Source organism: Prionailurus bengalensis, chromosome B1 (genome assembly GCF_016509475.1).
Source record: "Prionailurus bengalensis isolate Pbe53 chromosome B1, Fcat_Pben_1.1_paternal_pri, whole genome shotgun sequence".
Lineage (NCBI taxonomy): Eukaryota > Metazoa > Chordata > Mammalia > Carnivora > Felidae > Prionailurus > Prionailurus bengalensis.
The window spans coordinates 36,077,262-36,101,250 of NC_057344.1; positions in this window are offsets into that span (position 1 = coordinate 36,077,262).

Genomic DNA, 23,989 nt, shown 5'->3' on the forward strand with positions numbered 1-23,989 from the left:
CACTTTTAGGAAGGATTTGATGACATTCCCAATAGTGCTGAGTACTGAACTAGAAAACAAACATAACCCTTAGATGACTAGTCAGATTTCCAGGTTTTCTGCAGAGCACATTCTTAATCTGACAGCCACCAGTACCACTTGAAATGATGAGAAACTACCATTTTATTACAAAGTGTGAAGTACAGGCTCAATCCAGTGAATTTCTCATAAAAAACAGTAGATTCACCAATTCAGCATCTGGATTCTGATTAGGATGTCTTAAATATATTTTAAAAAGCTGCTGAAAAAAAAAAATCAAGCCACTTTCAACTGCTCATAAACTACATTAATTTAGATCTTCTTTAGTTGGAATTTTTCTGTGTACTAGGAAAACACTGTGCTAAGCAAATTAAAAATGCATACTGAAGGGCACCTGGGTGGCTCAGTCGGTTGAGCGTCTTCGGCTCAGGTCGTGATCTCACGGTTTGTCGGTTCAAGCCCCAGGTCAGGCTCTGGGCTGACAGCTGGGAGCCTGGAGCCTGCTTTGGATTCTGTTGTCTCTGTCTCTCTCTGCCCCTCCCCTGCTCACGCTCTCAAAAATGAATAAATATTTTAAAAAATGCGTACTGAAACTGCTAGGTGAACCATTTTAAGCATCTATAAGTAAGGTTAATAAAATTAATATACTAATTTATTATTTATCGTTTCAATAAGTCATTCTTATTATCAATAATGAGTACCCAATTATCACAGATATCTTTTAAACTCCTAAAGATGCAGTAACATGTAGTTGTTAGGTTAAAAAGCAAGTGACAAAGCTGTATGTAGGGTATATCATTTGTGATATATGTTAGCAAATTCACAGAAGGAAATCTGGATGAATACAAATCAACCAATGATCTGGAATATGAGATTATGGAAAACTGTCAATTTCTATGTTATGTATTTCTGTAACTTTTGAAGTTTTGACTATGACCATGTATTACTTGTAAGCAGGCACCCCCCTCCCCAACAACTATATAAATATTTTTTAAAAGGGCAAATTTGAGCTACATTCTTTCTAAATTAACTCTTCTAATTAGGAACATATTACTAATTAACAGCTGATTCTGTTTACCATCAGAATTCATAAAACCAACTAAAAAACCCAAAAAGGCAAATGGCTATTCCAAAAATGAAATTTTTAAAAAGTATGTCTCTATTTATTACTTTTATTTTACTCTTTCTTACCAAGAAATGCTGTAAGTTCAAATGCTGGTAGTTTAAATGGCCTAAAAAATTCCACACAAAGTTTCCTCTTGTTTATAAAGTTATCTAGAAGGCAATCTTGTGGGCCAAAGCCATTCTGGCTTTACACATATTATCAGCAGATCTCTAAGATGTTATACATTGCAGTGGAGTCAATGGAGGGAAAGGAGCTAGCTCGAATGAGAATGTTTATATATGCAAACTACTTATTTTTAAAAGTTAAAGACGGGTGTCTGGGTGGCTCAGTTGGTTAAGCATTTGACTACAGCCCAGGTCATGATTTCAGGGTTCGGTTCATGAGTTCGAGCCCTACATTGGGCTCTCTGCTGTCAGCACAGAACCCACTTTGGATTCTCTGCACCCCCCCCCCGGCCCCTCCCCCACTGGTTCTTGCTCTCAAAATAAATAAATAAACTTTATGTAAAAAAAAGTTAAAGAAAAAAGTTTACAAAGCCAGTGCACTTTACAAATATCCAAATGGCCAATAAGCAAAAGAAATGGTGCTCAATCTCAATTATCAGGAAATGTAAATTCAAACCACATGAGACATCCATCAGAATGATTTATAACGGGAAGAGCCAAGATCTAGCATTGGTTAGGATGTGAAACAAGAACTCATACACAATTGTGAAGTCTGAACTAGTTCAAACATACTGGCAAATTGGCCACTATCTATTAAAGCTCAAAATATGTATACTCTATGACCTAGCTATTCTACTCCTGTGTATATAATTAACAGAGATGTGTGCTAAATTCACCTCAGACAAAACAAAAAAAAAAACATGTAAAAGAATGTTCATGGCAGCACTAAATGTAATCACTCCTAAATGGAAAGCCAAATGTCCATCAACAATAGTATAAATATTTCATTTCTTAATCTGGGTTCTGGTTACACAGGCACGTTCATTTTGAGAAAATCCACTGAACTGTGTAATTTGTATAATTTTCTGTATGTGTGTTCTACTTCAATGAGAAGCTTTAAAACAAAGATGAATGAATGCCACAGTTTTCCCATAATTTTCCAGGTATTTACTCTCATCTATTTCTTTCTGATATTAATGGAACAGAAATTTATCATAACCGACGGCTACACTTTAGATTAGAATGCTGTACTTTTATACCAATTCATGCTTTTAGAACCGTAACTTCCATCATTTTCTCAAGAAATAAATAAGCTAAGGGGCGCCTGGGTGGCTCAGTCGGCTAAGCGTCCAACTTCAGCTCAGGTTGTGATCTCGCGGTCCATGAGTCTGAGCCCTGCGTCGGGCTCTGTGCTGACCGCTCAGAGCCTGGAGCCTGTTTCGGATTCTGTGTCTCCCTCTCTCTCTGACCCTCCCCCCGTTCATGCTCTGTCTCTGTCTCAAAAATAAATAAACGTTAAAAAAAATAAAAAAAAAAAGAAAGAAATAAGCTAAGACTTCTGGATGCATCTGGGGGACATTCTATGTCTGAGAGTACTAAGAGAGTACTAAGTACTAAGTTTTACTGAGCAAAACTTTGGTTGCAGATGCTGTGTAATGTCTACTGCTGTGAAACAAGATAAAATATGAATTTCCAGCAAGTGATAATACTACGTCAGAGGCTTGCAGGCATTAGATAAGGACAGCAAGTCTGCTAACATATGAGACTGCAAAATTCTACTTAGCCTCAAAATACTAATCAATTTGAACTTGTAATAAACATGGACGATCTCTGCACTGTGGGTAACAGGCAGCCAAAACACATGTAAACAAGCTATTTCAAGAAGTAAACAGACAGATTAACTGTGCTTGGTCACTTAATGGTTTATTGACTTATAAACTTGACTCAAGCATTTTCATTCAGCCTGTCAGTAAACTCTGGTTTTGGTTCCTTCTCATAGTCACTCACTGTGCACAGGAATGCAAGTTGCAGTGTAAGCTGAATCCTCTTAAGTACAGGTCTCAAACTGCTGGTGGCCTCAAACCGGCCCATGGACATATTTGCTTTTTGTCTTACAGTGTGGTTTTAAAGTTTGACATAGTTGCCAATATTTCATAATAATATCTGTTTTTCGAGCTTCCAACGAAAAATTCAAGGATCTGATAACACTGGGCGTGCATTTTCAAGTGTCACTAATCAGATGACATTTGTCTCAGGCAGGCTCTCTTTCCTTCACCAAGGTGCCTGAGTGTCTTTGAGTGCCTCCTCCCCCTGCTCTAATGTAGATTTGTCTCATATCAGTGGCTCAGTACAGGATGTCAAGGTTAAAAAGTAGTGAGCATATATGGCAGTTGATTTTGGCTTAACTCTGGTTACTCTTTGCTGAATCTGGTTAAAACAATCTTTTGAGTACAAGGAACGACATAAAACTTAGAGAAGTTAGATTGAGAGTTTAAGCAATTTGGATAATGGCCTTCGTAATTAACTGTGTGGGCAAGTTAATCTCCTGAAGCTTCAGTCTGCTCATGTGTAAAATAGGTGGATTTTATTATATTATTTTAAAAAGACACTCCCAGTTCTAAAATTCTGTGATTGTAATATACTATTCTTCCTCTTTTAGTTATATAAGTAAATCAGATTTAAAAGTAAGCGAATATTAAAATTAATTTAATCATGAAAACAGGGCAAATTATCTTAAAGAGAGAATTACACTTAAAAAAATCAATCTGGTAACACTCCTGCACATCCCTCTCATGACAGCATGGGAGCTTTACTCAGAAACCACTTCAATGACCTAGCAGAACAAGGATCCTTTTGGAGGGGAGGTTCAGTACACTGTAATGATTAAGACCTTAGATGCCAGACAAAACCCCACTCCTCTATTTACTATACATAGCTATTTACTAGCTATGGGAGTATGAATAAGTTACTCAGATCTTAAGTTACTCAGATCTTTCAAATTAGTTTTCATTTCTTTTAAATAGAAATATTTACTTCACAAGGCTGTAAAAGTCAGTAAATTAACTGTTAATGACTGAGTTTATTACTGGCTATTATCAATTATACTAGCTACTAAAAACAATGGGGGCACCTGGCTGGCTCAGACAGTAGAGCATGTGACTCTTGATTTTGGGGTTGTAAGTTCAACCCTCATGTTGGGTGTAGAGATTACTTAAAAATAAATAAGAACATTTTAAAAGCGCATGCACAGGGATGCCTGGGTGGCTCAGTCAGTTAAGTGTCTGACTCTTGATTCTGGCTTAGGTCATGATCTCACAGTTGATGAGATGGAGTGCTGTGTTGGGCTCTGTGCCGACAGCACAAAGCATGCATGGGATTCTCTCTCTCTCTGCCCCCAGCTCATTCTCTCTTTCAAAATAAATAAACATTAAAAAAATAAAAGCTCATGCATAAATGCATATAAAAACTGCACTATTTCTTCTAGAGGAGTCATAAATGCCTTTCCCAGTAAGAGTAACTAGGGTGTTGGCTATAAGTGCTGATTTGTGGATTCCTTATCTGTGAATTTGTCCACTTGCTAAAATTTATTTGTAATCCCAAAATCAATACTTGTGGCAATTTTGCGGTCATTCACAGACATACACAGAATTGTGAAAAATGTGAGTCACTTGACACAGCATCCTTTTTGTGATTTGTTTTTTGCTTTTTATGTGCTTTTTACAGTTTTGTGCTTTTTGTTATTTATTTTTGCCATTTATTTTTCTTTTGAGAACAGTATTTTATTATTTACAATTTTTGAAATGTTTATTTATTTATTTGAGAAACAGTGAGAGAGTGCGTGAGCATGCAAGAGGGGGAAGGGCAGAGAATTCCAAGCAGGCTCTGCGCTGCCAGCATACAGCCTGGTGTGGGGCTTGATCTGGCAAGCTATGAGGTCATAAACTGAGCCAAAACCAAGAGTCTGACTGAGCTACCAAGGCGCCCCTATTATTTAAAAATTTTTAATTAAAGTATAGGTAACATATTTGATTTTGTTCTTTAAAATGGCTCTCAAGCATAGTGCTAAAGTGCGGTCTAATGTTCCTAAGCCCAAGAAGGCTGTGTGAAAATTCATGTTAGATAAGCTTACTCAGACATATTAAATATGGTGTCTTTAAACAGAAAGAGAAAAAAAAACAAACAAACCAGAAACATTAATAAAACGAGGTTATAGGTTGATTGGCTGATGAAAATATTGTGACCAGAGGTCAGCAGAAACCTAACACTGTATATCCTCTGGGAGCAATGTTCCAATATTTGCGAATTCAGTGTTCTTGGTGACTCAGACAATAGAACCACCATGAATAATGAGGACCAACGGTATTTCTGGCACATTAGGTAGTAGTCAGTACATGTTTCCCCATAGAAAGAAAACTATATTGTCACTGTTATAGGCATTTGTATCAAACAGAGACATTTCTTAATTTACATAGCTTCCATATTAATGTCTATAAAACTTGAATTCTTGCACAGTTGACTCAAATGTTTGCTGAAACTGCCTTTATATTATTTATGCATTGTGATTTTAGTTAATGAGCAGTAATGAACACACTTGATGGAAAAGACGATAGTGTGCATAAGTGTCTGGCACATAATTGGAGCTTCATAAAAATGTCTTGTATAAATGGTTAAGCCTAATTTTTAAAAGCTTCTAAAGGGACTTTGGGTTAAAATGGCAGATTGACCACACATCTAATTTTGTTCCATCCCAAAGCCCAACTAAAACAACACTACTGGGGTCTTAGTATTTTTGATAAGTTAGATTCCAGACACTTTCACTCACCCCATGCCTCTAAATGACTGACCCTCTCTCTCTGGAATGGAAGACAGCAAGCCAGTCAAAAGCATATCTGAGGATATGGGCACCATGTAGCTAAGAGGTCAATTATACAGCCACAAGGACACAGAATGCTATGGAATCTTCCTCTCCTGGGTTTCTTCAACCCAGAAATGCCAGCATCCAGACAACAGTCTCTAGGCAGGAATTGGGAAGATTTTCCCCAAGAAAGGCAATACTTAAAGACAAACGATATAGGGATTACCCAACAAATGGCACAGTCAGATCCTCCCCATGATGCTTCAAGCAAACAAGCCTCACTCCCACACTCAGAATTTCCAATTAGCTTTGTAGTCTCTTAACCTTGATTATGAGCAAATAATCAAAAATTACTAGAAACCTAAAGAAGGCCTTTAACATGGACGACAGTATTTAAAACAAGACAATAGGCCCAAAATGCAGTCGTTTATGCTAAGTCCCATGTCACCAAACTGAGACTTAATTACAGGTTGACTCTCCCAGGAATGGAATTTTAAACCAGTCAATCAGGAAATCATCTGATCAGCACTAGTCAGGTAATCTGCCTGATAGACCCCTGCCATCCCCTAAAGGAAAGTAACTTTGCAATAACCAATCCACTTTTTTGGCCTACTATGACTTCCTTGTTCCCACTTCCTTCTTACCTCGAAGTTTTTTATTTTGTGCAGTAACTGGGAGCTCCTTTCTGTCTTCTAGATTGGATGCTGCTCAATTTGAACTAATTTTTGCCCAAATAAACTCTTGCAAGTTTTAAGATGCCTCAGTTTATCTTTTAACACCAGTGATCTAAACAAGCAAACAAAAAGCCAATAGAACAAATGGAAGCTGTGCAGGGAGAAGGAAACTTGAAGAAAAAGAAAAAAAAGAGATGGGGGCGGGGGGTAGAAAAAATATTAAGCTCACCAAAGAGATAAGAAAATATATTGCAACTATGGAATAAAAACAGGATGCTCTAAAAAAGAAACATTCAAAGAGCATAAAAAGAGATCTCAGAAATTAAAAATATGATAGCAGAGAAAATATTCTATCAGAGGGTTGGAAAATTAAGTTAAAGTCTCTTAGAAAGTAGAATAAAAGGACAGAGATGGAAAATAAGAGAGACAGATAAAATCAGAGACCAGGTTCTGGAGGTCCAACATCCAAGTAACAGGAGTGGATAGTAAAGGAGAGAAAATTATCAACAAAATAATTCAAGTTAACTTCTTAGAACTGAAGAACATCAGCTGCCAGAAGGAAAGGGCCTACCAAATGCCCAGCATCACAGGTGAAAATCAAGCCAAGGCACATTGCTGTGAAGCTTCAGAAACCTGAGGTCAAAAAGAAGATTCTACAAGCTGCCCAGGGGGTGAGGGGGATACGAGTTGGTGGGTCAAAAAATGAAAACAAAAACAAAACCCAAGCCAGGTCACACACAAATCATCAGGAATCAGATGGCTCTGCATATCACAAAAGCAACACTAGAAACAAGCCAACAGAACAACATCTGCAAGATTCCGAAGGGAAACGATCAACACAGAACCTCAAACCTACCCCAAACAATCAAGGGTGAGGGTGGAACAAAGCTATTTCAAACATGTAAGCCCCAACAACCTATCACTGGTGCTTCTATGGAAAGAAAGTGCTTCATATCAAAATAAGACTAATCACATATATAAAGGTAAGCATGGAATGCAGAAAATGGGAACTCCCAAAGCTGCAGAGACATCAAAGAAATCCCTGGAGGGATGGGGAAGGGAGATCTTAGGATAACTGTGCTGTCCATCCAAGCAACCAGGCCTTATTCAAGCAAAGTGGCTCAAGGAACACGTCTTCTTCAAGAAGACATCACTAAGATCCCTTGAGAATACCTGGGTAAGGATTCTTATGCTAAGATTTCACCTTAATCCACACTGAAGTGGAAGAGCCCTCCACTGACAAAGTAACAACTCTCTATTAAACTTAGGAAAGTTTTTCTATAGAGCTATGTAATCATTTTAAACTAACATTCTAAGAACAAACGCAGTTGTGCAACATTAAAGGATGGCTTTGAAATTAATACTGCATTGTATGGTTACTCACAGCATTTAAAAAATCTGTAATAGGCTTTAGGTATAAACATTTTGCACCCTATGATTTATAAATGGAGTTACGATAAGAAAAAAAAGGAACAATATACTTGGTTTTTGCCACCTTCAATTTCTTTATACATAAAGTTGTTTGTCTCTCAAATGCCTTTTATGGAACTTGATTCTGTCATGCTGACAGTACTGAAAGACCAAAACAATGTACTTTGCTATGAAAATGGCTAAGAGAGTAGACTATGTAGGCCAAGCAGATCACCCAGCCATGTGGGAACCCAAATCTACAGTATAAAACAACATACCTTTAAATTAGCTTTTTTGCTATATTACCATCTCCCTAAAACCTCTCTTTTTTTTCCCCCCAGTGGGCTCTATGCCCAATGTGGTGCCTGAACACACAACCCCCTAGATCAAGAGTTGCCAACCAGGCACCTCTCAAACCTCATTAAAAAAAAAAATCTTTTTTTAAAGTTTATTTATTTTGAGAGAGAGAGAGAGAGAGCCAGGGGAGGGGCAGAGAGGGAGTGAGAGAGAGAAAACCCCAAGCAGGCTCCATACTGACAACGCAGAGCCTGATGCAGGGCTCAAACCCCCAAATCGTGAGATCATGACCTGAGCTGAAATCGAGTCAGATGCTTAACCGATTGAGCCACCCAAACACCCCTAAATTTTTTTTTTTTTTTTAAATTTTAGAGAGAGAGAGCCTGAGGGGGGGAGAGTTAGAGGGAGGGATAGAGAATCCCAAGCAGGCTCCACACTCAGTATGGAGCCTGACATGGGCCTTGATCCCATGACCCTGGGATCATGACCTGAGCCAACATCAAGAGTCAGATGCTCAACCAACTGAACCACCTAGGCGCCCCTAAAACCTCATTTTTAAGAGCACATCTACACAGGGAGAACAATCCTATAATAGTTCAGTACTCTTGTTCAGAGTGTTAAACCATGTCTCTAACAATTTAAGTTGGAATAATAATATCTCCTGATATCATCAGATTTTTTCCTTATAAATTTAATAATGATTTTTACCATATAGCAAGCATGGTCAAACAAGATAGCCTGTTGGTTAAAGGAGCCAAACTATGAAAGTTGTACAGAATTTCACTTTATTTAGTCCTGGTTTCCAAGAGTGATTTGTTTTTGAGTTCTTTATTAAGTTATACTATAGAAGCATGCCGTTTGGCCAGTGTACATTTATTATTTTAGTTTTGTGTTCTTTTTAAAAATGTTTTATTTATTTTTTGACAGAAAGAGAGAGCACGAGAGTATAGGAGAGGGGCAGAAAGAGAGGAACAGAGGATCTGAAGTGGACTTTGCGCTGATAAGCTGACAGCAGTGAGCCTGACATGGGGCTCTAACCAATGAACTGCAAGATCATGACCTGAACTGATGTCAGATCTCAGCCAACTGAGCCACCCAGGTGCCTCTAGTTTTGTGTTCTTAATATCAATTTGGTATAAGATTCAAACTTTAGAGTACTGGGAATATTTTGTACAGAATCATTTAAAAATATTAAAAGTGGGGTGCCTGGCTGGCTTTGTAGGTAGAATATATGACTCTTGATCTTGCGGTTGTGAGTTCAAGACCCATGTTGGATACAGCCTACTAAAAAAATAAGTAAAAAACAAAACATAAAAATAAAAAAAAATATTAAAAGTGCCATTTAAACACTGATGGTAGGGGCACCTGGTGGCTCAGTCAGTTAAGTGTCTCTTGATTGCAACTCAGGTCACGATCTCACAGTTTGTGCATTTGAGCCCTGAGTCAGGCTCTGTGCTGACAGTGTGGAGCCTGCTTGGAATTCACTCTCTCTGTCCCTCCCCCTGCTCTCTCTAAATAAATAAACTTACAAAAACTTGTAATTCTCTCTCTCTGCTGCTCCTTCCCCTGCTCTCTAAATAAACTTATAGAAACTTGGAATTCTCTCTGCTCCTCTGCCCACTCTCTCTCTAAATAAATAAACTTATTAAAAAAAAACAACGCTGAATTGTATATAATAAAGCAAAGAAAGGGATCAAACACAGAATCACCAATTATCTTAGGCCACCAGGTCACCAAACTTTATTTGTTTACTGTAAAACATTACAATGACTAAATAAAAAGTGATTTTAGACTAAAGCATTTACACTTAATTTTCTTAACAGGCTATCCAAATAAATGTGACTGGCTTGGTATTCAGGGAACTTCAGGAGTCTTAGGGCTTTCCCCCTTCTTTTTATGTTGCTAGTTTTTAGAATTTCCATGGCTAAGAGGAACTGCATTTACAGACAGAATCTATTTTGCTTAAAAGAATGAAACAGACTGGGAAATATCTTTGCAAAACATATATCTGAGAAAACTGGTATCCAAAATATACAAAGAATTCTTAAAACTTGACAATAACAGCCCAATTAAAAATTTGGCAAAAGACCTGAACAGATACCTCACCAAGAAGATATACAGATGGCATATAAGCATATGAAACGATGCTCCACATTATATGTTATCAGGGAAATGCAAATTAAAACAACAATGACAAACTGCTACATATCTATTAGAATGGCTAAAATCCAAACCACTGAAAACCCCAAATGCTGGCAAGGATGTAGAGCAATGGGAACTCGCGTTCATGTAGAGCAATGGGAACTCGCGTTCATTGCTGGTGGGAATGCAAAATGGTACAGCCTCTTTGGAAGGAAGTTTGGCAGTTTCCTATAATACTAAACATACTCTTACCATACAATCCAGAAATTGCACTCCTTGGTATTTACCCAAAGGAGTTGAAAACTTATGTCTACACAAAAACCTGTATGTGAGAAGTGCCAACACTTGGAAGCAACTGAGATGTCCTTCAATAGGTGAAAGGATAAATAAACTGTGGTACATCTAGACAGTAGAACATTATTCAGGGATAAAAAGAAATGAGCTTTCATGCTACAAAAAGACATGGAAGAACCTAAATGCATATTACTATGTGAAAGAAGCCAATCTGAAAGGGCTACATCTGTACCATTCCAAGTAGATGACATTCAGAAAAAGGCAAAACTATAGAAACAGTAAAAAGAGCAGTTGCAGCCAAGAGTTTGGGGGGTAGAGAGGGACGAAGAATACGGGGAGCCCAGGGAATATTGGAGTGCAAAACTACCCTGTATGATACAGTAATGATGGATGCATGTCACTGTATGTTTGTGAAAACCTATAGAATGTACAACACAGTGGACTTTAATCATTATGTATCAGTACTGGCTCATCAATTGTAATGCAAGATGTTAATAAGATAAACCGTGCAGGAAAGGATAAGAAGGTATGTGGGAACCACTTTCCCCTCAATTGTTCTGTAAACCTAAAAATACTGTACAAAGTATGTTAAAATATACAGTCTATTAAAAATAAATCTAATTTGACAGTTTAAAAAGTGCTACTTTCCCTCCTCAAATTTTATTTTAATATTGTCTGGTTTACTAACCAATGTTCTGTAATAAAACATGACATTTTATATCCTAGCTTTCACCCTCTTCATCTGACAGAGCAATAAAATGGTTAAAATTCTCTAGTTTAATACACAGACATTACAACACCACTATTCATGTTCAACGACGATGTAGTTGACAGCTCTAAATTAATTTATTAATTAAAAAATTTTTAAATTTTTTATTATTTTTTTTAGGGAGAGAGCTGGGGAGAAGGGGAGAGGGAGAGAGAGAGAGAGAGAGAGAGAGAGAGAGAGAGAGAGAGGGAGGGAGGGAGAGAATCTTAAGCAGGCTCTAAACTCAGGGTAGAGCCTGATGTGGGGCTCAATTCCATGACACTGGGATCATGAGCTGAGTTGAAATCAAGAGTTGGATGCTCAACATACTAAGCCAACCAGGTGCCCCTAAAAATATTTTAGGTAAGCTCTATATTCAACATGGGGCTCAGACTCATGACCCCTATATCAAGAGTCACATGCTCTACCAACTGTGCCAGTCAGGCACCCCTCTACAGATCTAAATTAGAATCCATACTGTACCTATCTGTAAAAAAATATTCTCTGCTAAGAGGATCTATGTAGGAAAACTCTTTAAAAGTTAGATTTATAAGATCATTTCAAAGGAATGCTCACTTAAAATCACTTACTGTGGGGAGCTTAGGGTGGCTCAGTCAGTTAAGTGGCTGACTTCGGCTCAGGTCATGATCTCATGGTTTGTGAGTTTGAGCCCTGCATTGGGGCACTGCACTATCAGTGCCTGCTTGGGATTCTCCTTCTCTGCCCCTGCCCCACTGGTGTGTGCACTTACTTTCCTTTATTACCCCCTACCACCCAAATATTATATACATAGAGAAAAGATCAGCAAAATATATCTTGGTTTGTCTTATGGGTCTTCTATTTTCTATAGCATTTTCTGTCCTCCTTTCAAAATTCTGAATACAATTATGGTACATTTCAACAACTGAAAATATTTTCTCTGTAAATTTCTGCAGTTTAATCACCCATTTGTCTCAGTTTTTAAAAAACCAAAACAATACTCGCTTCACCTGAACAACCAAGGTTATTGTAAATTTTCACGGATTTGTCACATGCAAACAACAAAATGTGCAACTAAAAAAAAAAAGTAATGTGTGCAACATACCAATAAACTTATTTTTGGACAGCCCTGATGTCTTCATCACAAACTTGTTGCAGGAAACAACTAGTGGTATTTTACCACCTCTGACATCCTAAATTGGTATGTGTTTTCTGAGCTAAATTCTCAAAAGAAATAGGCGGGCGAAAGGCATTTGATATCCTAGAAAAGAAGACAAGTGACATTTGCTAAACAGGTTACTAATACCGAGGAGGAACTCTAACACTGGGGGGATGATACTGAACAATTTATTTATTTATTTAATTTTTTTTTCAACGTTTATTTATTTTTGGGACAGAGAGAGACAGAGCATGAACGGGGGAGGGGCAGAGAGAGAGGGAGACACAGAATCGGAAACAGGCTCCAGGCTCTGAGCCATCAGCCCAGAGCCCGACGCGGGGCTCGAACTCACGGACCGCGAGATCGTGACCTGGCTGAAGTCGGACGCTTAACCGACTGCGCCACCCAGGCGCCCCGATCAATTTCTATTTAAATTTGTTAAGAGTGGGTTGGGTTATTGCCAGTCACTCCTATCTTGATTGTTGTGTCTGTCACCTTTAAGGATTCTCATTGTTCAAACAGCATCAGGATCTTCTCTTTCACAGCCAACACAGGACTCACAGTTAACTGTACACTTTATATACTCATAATTAACATAAGATCTTAATGTAAGTTCCAGTACCATAAATACCATAAATACTCTTCAAAAGTAATTTTCCAAAAATACTGGGATAAGAACACGAAGCTCTAAACCATTAGGAGTAGCTGGAGACAGAAACAAAACGGTTGATAACACATCTATATGGCTACTGGCTTTTCCAAATGTGATCAAATGCTGGAGGGCTGCACCAATATTTTAACTACATGAGCAGAATGGCAGACTAAAGAAAAGAACACTGAATTTGAAAGTCAGGAAAGGAGGGTTTTAACTGGAGGTTTCATGGGCAGCTCTGCTTTAGGACTATTTATGTGATAGGGGAAGTTCCCCAACTTGATACCTCTATTTGATCACAGAGAAAACGGGCTCCATTCATTCAGTGACAAATATGTGAGTGCCTGCTATGGGCCAAGCACTATTCTAAATGCCTGAGATACATCAGTGAACAAAGACCTCTGCACTCTTGTAGGTGACACTACAGTGAGGAAAGACAAATCATAATAAACGTAATACATTAACTACAGGGTATGTTAGAAGGTGATAAATACTATGGAAAAAAATGAAGCAAGGAAAGGAGGATGAAGAGAGTATACATGGGATGGAGGTATAAGAGGTGCAAGGTTACAGAGTTCAGTAGGGTAGTTAAGGTAGGCTTCATAGAGACGTGAAAAAATGATCCAAATGTTTAGAAAGTGAGTTAACCAACGAGGTAAGCACATCTACTCACAACTCCTAATAAGGATTCCCTATGGATAAGACAACACACATGAGGACCTCAAAAGGGAAACACTATCCCTTGGCTGGTTACCTATCAAATGTGTGTTAATCCTTGTGCTATGTACTTATACATGTCTCATTTTCTATACAAAGTTAGGATATTAAAATCCTGTTGGTAGTTATTCTCATTTTTTTAAAAGTAAAAGGCAAATATAAACTTTACATGAGTTAATTTAAAGGTTACCAAAAAAGAAATGGGAATATGTATGTATATACTGTAAGCATGCATAATTCATCCAACAAATGCTGTGTTTTTTTGTTTTTGGAAATTAACAAGGGCCTATTGCAAGATACTTCCAAAGAAAGTCCATGTAACATTTGTAGGCTGGTAAAGATAACCTGAAACCAAGCTGACAATCTAGCAGCTGAAATTAAAAACAGTAGTAATCCCAGAAACAGACATGATGTAACCTAAGCCTCTCAACATAACCTCACCAACATTTCTTATTTGATGGGGAGAACAGTTTACTCTTCCTTTTAGAAGAACAAAAATCAACTCCTGTAGTTTAGGAACATGAAATATTTCTTCACAGAATGGTACTAATGCTAATTAAATCTCAAGGTAAGTGTTTCTTTGAAAATGTCCATAAGAGCTTGTGAAACAAATGAGATTAAAGAAACTACTTCTAAGGAGGTGAAATGACTTTAAAAAAAAAATTTTTTTTTTCAACGTTTATTTATTTTTGGGACAGAGAGAGACAGAGCATGAACGGGGGAGGGGCAGAGAGAGAGGGAGACACAGAATCGGAAACAGGCTCCAGGCTCCAAGCCATCAGCCCAGAGCCCGACGTGGGGCTCGAACTCACGGACCGCGAGATCGTGACCTGGCTGAAGTCGGACGCTTAACCGACTGCGCCACCCAGGCGCCCCATGGATGTGAAATGACTTTGAATCCAGTCAGCCCAACAGGAAACAGAAATATTTTAGGAGTTAATAAGCAAAAGGCAAAAAGCAAACCTATCTAATATGTATGCTTTTTGTTTGTTTGTTTAAATTCTAAACCAAGCCAAGCCAAACTTAAATCCCAGTAAGAATGACCTTAAAATTACCTTCTGGAACTTAAATCTCTGTTCCTACTTTGGTAATTAGGTTTAAAGCAAAGTGCTCCTTAACTGTACATTTTCAGAAAGTTAAAAGACTTTCCAAACTGTAATAAATGAAAGTTCTGTCTGCATTTCCCTACCAAAAATAATCAACAGTGCTCAGTAAAGTTTAGGACTAAACAATAAATGACAGTGAGACTCAAAGACTGAGGTGGAAAGCTTTTAAAGAACCCTGCCCTTGGCATGAATAAGCTTTATGGGACTCCTGGCAGAGTTAAGAGCAGCAGCTGAGACACCTTAGCTGTCACAGGGGGAAAGGAAGTCCTGAAGCCTTTAAAGCCACAGTTAACACTACTTTTTATACCACACTGCTTCCTCCATCCCTGTCCCCGTCCCCATCACATTGCTTTTAACCAATTAAATCGCAAACGCCAAACCTGTCTGTAACTACTTTGGCATAATGAATGCGCAAATATAACTTTCATAAGTACAGCATACAGCAAGAATGTCATAGTTGCTTGTCAGTTTCATGTTATTCAATATGTAGGCTTTGGAGAAAGGCAATGACAGGCAATGACCTAAGGATAATGTCCGGGTCAGCCTTTTATAGTTACTGGAGCAACAACTAAATCCCCAAGAACAAAAGTTGGTTAAGCCAGGAAAGTCTGTGTTACATAAGGAAGAAAAGTCTTCCACTTAATTATAAATGTGGAAATTAAACTTCACAGAGTGAGAATAACATACTCATTTTGCCTAGAATGTTAATTTCTGGAACTAGTGTGTCAATGTATGAGATTTTCTGAGAAGTGTAATTCAACAGTTAAATAGAAATCAGAAGCAGGGGGCACCTTGAGTTTGGAACACAGAGATTAGCAAAACTTTGGAGAATTATTTTGAATTGTGGGAACTTTTGGAACCCTGTTCCTATCTCAGGACCCTTCATTTGCTATTGTTGCCAGAAGTCCCCAGGCCCAGGTTATTTCCTCGTGATGACTCAAACAATTACACATGAGATCATACATTCAGTACCTATACTCTCTAGGGTACTGGCTTTTTAAACGATCCCTGGAGGAGTCAGATGTTTTCTTTTAAATAATCCCACCATATCCTTCCAGTCTGAGAACATGTCATTACCAGAGCCTGAGACATCTTCTGAAATATAAAATATTAAAATTCAGGAAGATCTTGGCACAGATGCTTTTGATAGGATGTTGAATTCTGGCTTACAAATACTCATTTTTTTCTGGAAGAGATGAATAAAAAAAAACCCAAAACAAACCCAGAAAAGCTCATTTCCTCACCTTGTATTAGCCTGAGCCATGTGAAAATGCCAAATATCCAATCATTCCTGGAAAAATGGCAGTTTTATGTGGTTCAACCCAGTATATAAAAATAATACTTTAAAATGCCTTCAAAAAACAAAACAAAACAAAACCTTCAAAGAGCCCTTTGAAATTGGCGTTCTGTTTCTAATTAAGGGCTGGGTTTCAATTTTATTTTTTTAAATTTTTATTTATTTTGAAGTAATCTCTACACCCAATGTGGGGCTTGAACTCACAACCCTGAAATCAAGAGTTGTATACTCTTCCAACTGAGCCAGTCAGGGGCCTCTTGATTTCAATTTTAGATCAATATATTAGGGTGAGTGCGATTACAAAGTTGGTAAACAAATCTGACTTGAAATCTACTTATTCTAAAACTATTTTCACTACTCGAAACAAACCCCTGGTCTCTGGTTTTCACATCCATCATGCTCATTCTTCTGGGCTTACAGGGCCTGCTTACCACTCCAGTTTTATGCTCGTTCATTTCTTTTTCTTCTTCTTATTTTTTAAAGATTTTATTTTAAAGTAATCTACACCCAGTGTGAGGCTCAAACTCACAATCCTGAGATCAAGAGGCCCATGCTCTATGGACTGAGCCAGCCAGGTGCCCTGATTCTTGTTCATTTCTGCAGATATTCCATGTGTGCTTGAGAAAAATGTGTTTGTGTATGTCCATCAAATCCAACCTGTTAACTTGTGCTCATATCTTCTGTAGCTTTATTCCTTTTGGCTTCTTGCCCTATCAATGACTGAGTGACTTTTTACTATGATAATAGATTTAGAATTTTGCCCTATACTTTTATTAGTTTTTACTTTATATGTTCTGAAGCTATTTCATTAGGTGCATACAAGTACAGGAGCTGAATCTTGTTATTTAGTGACTTTTTGATTTCCAATGGCTTTTTTTTTAACCAGTTATTGTTACAAGTTTCTCCTGCTACTTTGTAGATTCACTGTTGATGGTGTCTTTGATCAAGAGAAGTTCTTAATACAGCCCATTTTATCATTATTTTCCTTTATGGTTAATATTTTGCTTGCCCTGTTTAACAAATCTTTTCCTATCCTAAGATCACAAACCTATTCTTTTATACTATTTTTTAAAAAGTTTTGTTTCTTTTACTTTCACTTTTAGATCTAAAAGCCATTGGAAGTGAATATGTTGTGGGAGTGGTGGTCAAGCTTTACTTCTTTTATATTACTATTATTTAAAAAAAATTTTTTTTTTCAACGTTTATTTATTTTTGGGACAGAGAGAGACAGAGCATGAATGGGGGAGGGGCAGAGAGAGAGGGAGACACAGAATCGGAAACAAGCTCCAGGCTCTGAGCCATCAACCCAGAGCCTGACGCGGGGCTCGAACTCACGGACTGCGAGATCGTGACCTGGCTGAAGTCAGACGCTTAACCGACTGCGCCACCCAGGCGCCCCTCTATTACTATTATTTTAAAAATGTTTATCTTGAGAGAGACTGAATCAGCAGGGAAGGGGCAGAGAGAGGGAGAGAGAGAATCCTAAGCAGGCTCCACACTGTCAGCACAGAGCCCAGTGCAGGGCTCCAACCCACAAACCATGAGACCACGACCTGAGCCAAAACCAAGAGTTACACACTTAACTGACTGAGCCACCCAAGGGCCCCTTATAACTTTTAATCCACTCGAACAATCAGATTTTAACTGAGATTACTTAGTACTTGTGAATACTAATGTACCCTGGATTCATTCTTCCTTCTTCCTTTCGACTTTATTCGTCCTACTTTTCTGCTTTTTCTTTCCTTTTTTTTGGATTAAAAAATTTTTTTTGTTTTGCTAGTTTCTGAAATCTATTTTTCTCAATACCAGTTATCTCACTCTTAAAAAGTCCCAAGTTAGGCAATAATTCATCCCTCCTCCTGAATAACACAATGGCCTTAGAACACGAACTATGATCAGTTCTCTCCTATATTTATTATTGTTCATTATTTTGGTTTTGTCTTTTTAGTCCTAAAAATTAGATTACTATCATTTCATATGCTTGTACAGATTTACTTATATTTACCAATTTCTTTGCTGACCTTTACTTCTCACATAAACAAATTCTTCTTATTGTATATTTTCTTTCTTAATGGTCCTTTGTAGAAGTTTTTAGTATATGTGCTGCCGAAGCCAGCACTTTGTAGAAGTTTTTAAAGTAAAGACTTACTGATGGTAAACTCAGTTTCTGTTTATCTAAAAATGACTGACCACACCTTCATTCTTGAAAGATTCTTTTCTTGGGGATACAATTCTAAGGTGACATTTATTTCTCTCTGTACTATCTTTTGGCTTCCTGGTTGCAGTTGAGATGTCTCTCTTCCATTCTCTCCTTGTAGATATTAGATATTCTGTCCTCCATGTCCCTTAACCGTTCATATTTTTCCGGTACTTGTCTCCCTGTGCTGTTTTCTGAATAATACCTTCAGATCTTCCAGTTCTCTCTCTTCCTCACTGTGTCTAATATACTAATCTATTCACTGGGTTTAAAATGTCAATGGTTACATGTTTAAACTTATACTCTACTTGATTTTTTTTTGTCAAATGTATCTTGTCATTTTTGATGATCACTCTTTGCTTCATTAAAAAAAAATTCATTACTTTGTTGAGGCACCTGAGTGGCTGAGTCGGTTAAGGATCTGACTCTTGATTTTGGCTCAGGTCATTATCGCATGGTTTGTGGGATCAAGCCCCATGTTGGGCTCCGTGCTGACAGTGTGGAGCCTGCTTGGAATTCTCTCTCTCCCCCTGTGCCCCTCCCCTGCTGGAGCCTGCATGCACCCTTTCCTCTCAAAATAAATAAACATTAAAAAAAAAATTTCATTACTTCAAGGGCGCCTGGGTGGCTCAGCTGGTTAAGCGTCTGACTCTTGGGTTTTGGCTCAGGTCATAATCTCATAGTTCAAGGGATCAAGCCCCATGTTGCTGTGCACTGACAGCACGGAGCTTGCTTGGGATTCTTTCCCTCTATCTCTGCTCCTCCCCAACTCATGTGCGCACACTCTCTCCCTTTCCCAAAATAGATAAACTCAAAAAAATTTATTGCTTTGTTAAGTATTTCATATGTAGTTTGTTTTAATTTTCTGTCTGATGATTTGCAGTATCTGTGAAGTATCTAGGGGTAGGGAGGGGAGGACAGAGTAATCGAAAACTGCTGCTTCTAGTTTCTGCTCAAGCTTACTTACAGGGGACTTTTCTGTGTGTGGGATAATATAAATTCATAATTGGTCGATGTAAATCTATGGAAATTTTGAGTACCTGTTTCCTTGTTTCTGCTAGTAGTGGCCAGGGACTGCTAACAACTCTAGCTGTTTCCTAGGGTCCTGGATTTAATGCAGAAATTCCAGTGTTAGTTTCTTCATTTTGCAGTAGGAACAGTTGTTTGGTTTTGGCATTTGACTCTAGAGTGACTTTCACATCAACACTCACTCCCAACACTCCAGTTTGAGTGGGTTCATCAAAATTAATTAATAGGGCTGGGGGGACTTGGGAGATTCCCCTTACTCCTTGGAAGCCTGTTAATGCTTATTCAAATTCTAACAGATCTACTTATGTGATAGTGACAGGGTACTTCAGAAAAATTAGTTTGCCATACAACAGGAAAGGGCACACTATCTTCCTACTCATTTTTGCTCCCAAGGGATTTTCCTTACTTTTTTGGTGTAAGTATGTAAAGTAAGTAAATACTATGTATTTAAAAAGAATTATTTTAACATTTTACTAAGCATTTTTGAGTGTCGTGTAGAAGAATGTTAAGTAATGTACCCTGTCATTCTGCTAGAAATTTCAGAAGTCCTGTTTTCCCCCCCAAACATGTTATGCTAGATCGCTCCAATTTTATACTCATGTAGTTTTTCTATATCTACATGTAGATATAGAAACATTTATTTGTATAAATTTGTATAAATAAATTACATTTACTTGTATAAAATTTTATCTTGTTAGATTTGGAGAATTTTCTAGTCAATATACTGAGATCTCTCTAGTTCTTATTATCAAACAATACATCCCTTCACCCTGTATATAAACAGCCTATTAAATTTATATTCCAGCAGTTATTTGTTTACATGATCATTTTATTACCCCTTCAGATTAAAAAATAGGAACTATCTTAATTACTTTTTTGTTTTTGTTTTTTTTTAAAGTAGGCTTCATGCCCAGAGTGGAGCCCAATGTGGGGCCTGAACTCAGGACCCTGAGATCAAGACCTGAGCTGAGATTAAGAGTACGACGCTTAACCAACTGAGCCACCCAGCAGCCCCTTAATTACTTTTGATTTTTGAACCTAGGAGGTATTCAATAAATGCACACTGAATGTCCTTAACTAAGTTACTGGTAAAAATATTAAACACGATAAGCCCATGGTCAGAGCCCTGAACCTTAAGACAGGCCTGGTACCTAGCTATCAATGGTCCATTAAATAGCACTCTTTGTTATGGTCATGCAACTAGTTATTCAACTCAAAGATTCAACAAATATCTGAAACTGTATTAAATTTCACATTTCAGCCAATTATCTAAGGTCTATGACAATGTTCTGAGAGATTTTATCAAATGCTCTGCTGATATCCAGACACATTCTGTCTACAGCATTTCCCTTTTCTACTAGCCTTATCAACTCATCTTAAATCTTTCATGAAGCCTTTTTGAATATTCAGATCAAACTGAGCTCTTTAGTACAACTTTGAACTCAGCAACACACATTTTTACACTTTATATGCTGCCTTACTATTTTTTTGCCTTACTATTTAATGAGTTTATAAATTATCTTCCCATGACATTTTTTTTGCTATTTTAAAACTATTTTAAAAGAATTCTATGCATGTGATTTAAAAATTCATACAGTAAAAAAGGATTTTAAAAGAGTATCTTCCCTCTACCCTAATCCTTTGTTTCTTCTTCTAGTGTCAACCACTGTAAAAGTTGTTTTTATCTTCACTGAACTTTTCTTTATACCTGCATAGCTATGTGTGTGTGCCCACAGACACAAACACCTGTTTCTACACACAGAAAATATGTTCTTACACTAACAGGAACTTACTGTATTTAGTTTTAGACTTTGCCTTCCTAAATTAATAACACAAATGGGTGATTTGTTCCCATATCCACACATAAATATACCTTACATTTGAAGGGTGACACAGAATCCCTCTAATCTAGCGTAGTGATAAACTGTACCAATACAACAGAATGATGCTGAGTGCTCCCTGCATTCCTCAAAAGCTGTTTAGGGTCTGGGACCGTGACATTTAACACAGTATTGAACAAACAGCAATCAGTCAATAAATAACTGCTTTCCTACAGCAGAATGTCTTTTAAATGTATGATATTTGGGGAGAAAATGAGAAATTTCATCTCTAGTCCCACCCTCACTAGGGAAAACAGAAGGGAAGAAACAGGAAATAGAAATCTTATTTCTTCAAACAAAGTAGAGCAACAAACACTTGTGAGAGAGATGTATTCAGTTAAAGCAATCCAGAGAAGGAGCCTCAGATGATGTGAAACAGAGTATTTTGAAATACATTGTCAATCACTATAGCATACTAACACTACAGCCTTAAATATTTTATTTGATGACACCCAAAAGGAACTTCCATAAACGATCAAGTTCTTAATTTGTGACAAGCCTGGGAAAGCCACACTGTATGCCAATTCCTTAAAAATACAAGAAGTTATTTCATATCCTTCTCAAAAAATAACCAAGCTGAATAGAACAGCTAGTGAGAAACCATAGAGTTCTCTACTTCAGTGGTTCTCAAAGCATGGTCCATGGACCCCTGGGAGTTACTGAGATTCTTTCAGGTTTAAGACCCAAGCTATTTTCAAAATAATACTAAGATGTTATTCACCCCTTTCACTGTATTGGCATTTGCACCAATAGTGCACCAATGGCACAAAGGCAGTGCTGGTAAAATCACTGGTGCCTTGGCACAAACCAACACAGAGGCATCAAAGTGTACTAGCAACCACTGTGGTCTTCATTGCCATATACTTATTTTTTAGAAAGGCCAGTTTTCACTTAAGAATTCCTTGATAAAGGAACCAGAAAAAAATATTTTTATTAAATCTCAACCTTGAGGATGTATCTTTTTAATACTCTGACAAATAGGAAGCATGCACAAAAACTTCTGCATACCAATGAGTTTTCATGTAATAAGTACAGTTCAGATATGGTTTCAGAGTCCATATTGCAGCTAACCTTCACAAAACCATTCCTTGTCAAAGAGGTATTGAAGAATATCCATAATTATCTGGATTCTGTATATTCCTCCTTTTTCCAACTACATATTTGTGTGAGGCTGGATTTTGTTCATACACTTCAACCCAAACAATGAATGGTAATGGACTGAATGCAGAAGTATCAGAATCCAGTTCTACTCTATTAAACCAGATATTAAAAAGAGTTAAAAAAAAATACAAAATGATGCTATTACTAAATTTTTGTTTTGTCTTAGAACATTTTTTCATAAAAATGTTTATAATGGGTCATGATTGTTATTTTAAATGAATGAACATATTCTAAAAATTTTGTTTTAATTTCTGATAAAGCAAATACTGTAACTAGATTGAATCACATTAACAAAAGCTCTTTGGGATCCTCAATAACATTAAAGAGTATAAAGGGGTCCTGAGACCAAAAAGTTTGACAACTGCTGTAGTTAATGAAAAACGTCACTTTGGTCAACCCTGTTCCACTTTACACACAGCAGGACGTACAAACTGATTTTTCTTACTTAGCAAGAAATACTTCAGAATACTATTTGCTACCTGCATATCTTCTCCAATATTGTGATGTAGGACCTAATAAATTATTATAAGGTGAACACCTGTCAAGTCCAGAAATAGAATTTTGCCAAACACCCCAGAAGCCCTTTCTATATTGCTCCATCCCAATCATAACACCTTCCCACTCTTGCTGTAAGTAACCTTTTATATTAATCACCTCCTTGACATTTTTTTATTGTATGCTTCCCTTGACACTGCAGTTTTGTTTTGCCCAGGTGAAAAAATTTTGGTGTCTTATAAGGTCTCTTTTAACCCATAGGAGAGCCAGTATGCCCTTCACTTCCCTATAATTTATCTAGTGAAGGACCCAGGCTATTTCACCTATAGAGTTCCCCAGGTTTGGATTTTGTTGACTGCCTCATCTTGGTGCAGTTCAGCATGTTTCTTGTTTTAGTATAACCTAAAAATTGACACATGAATCCAGAAAGTGGATTACACTCAGGTCCTGTTGCCTCTTTGACAAAACTATAGGAGACACTTAATGCCCAATTTGGTCTTTTTGCAATCTTGAGAGCCACTGATGCTCGCTGCCTGTATCTATTCAGTTGGTGGGAGACTGTAAAATGGTGATTCTTTAATTTTATAATTTCTTTTTCATTTATTAACTGGAATATATTTATAAAATAATTCTCTCCGGGTGGGTGATGGGTATTGAGGAGGGCACCTTTTGGGATGAGCACTGGGTGTTGTATGGAAACCAATTTGACAATAAATTTCATATATAAAAAAAAAATAAAATAAAAAATAAAATGATTCTTTCCCTCAGCTACTACTTGGTTACCTACATGTTCAATTCATATAGAAAA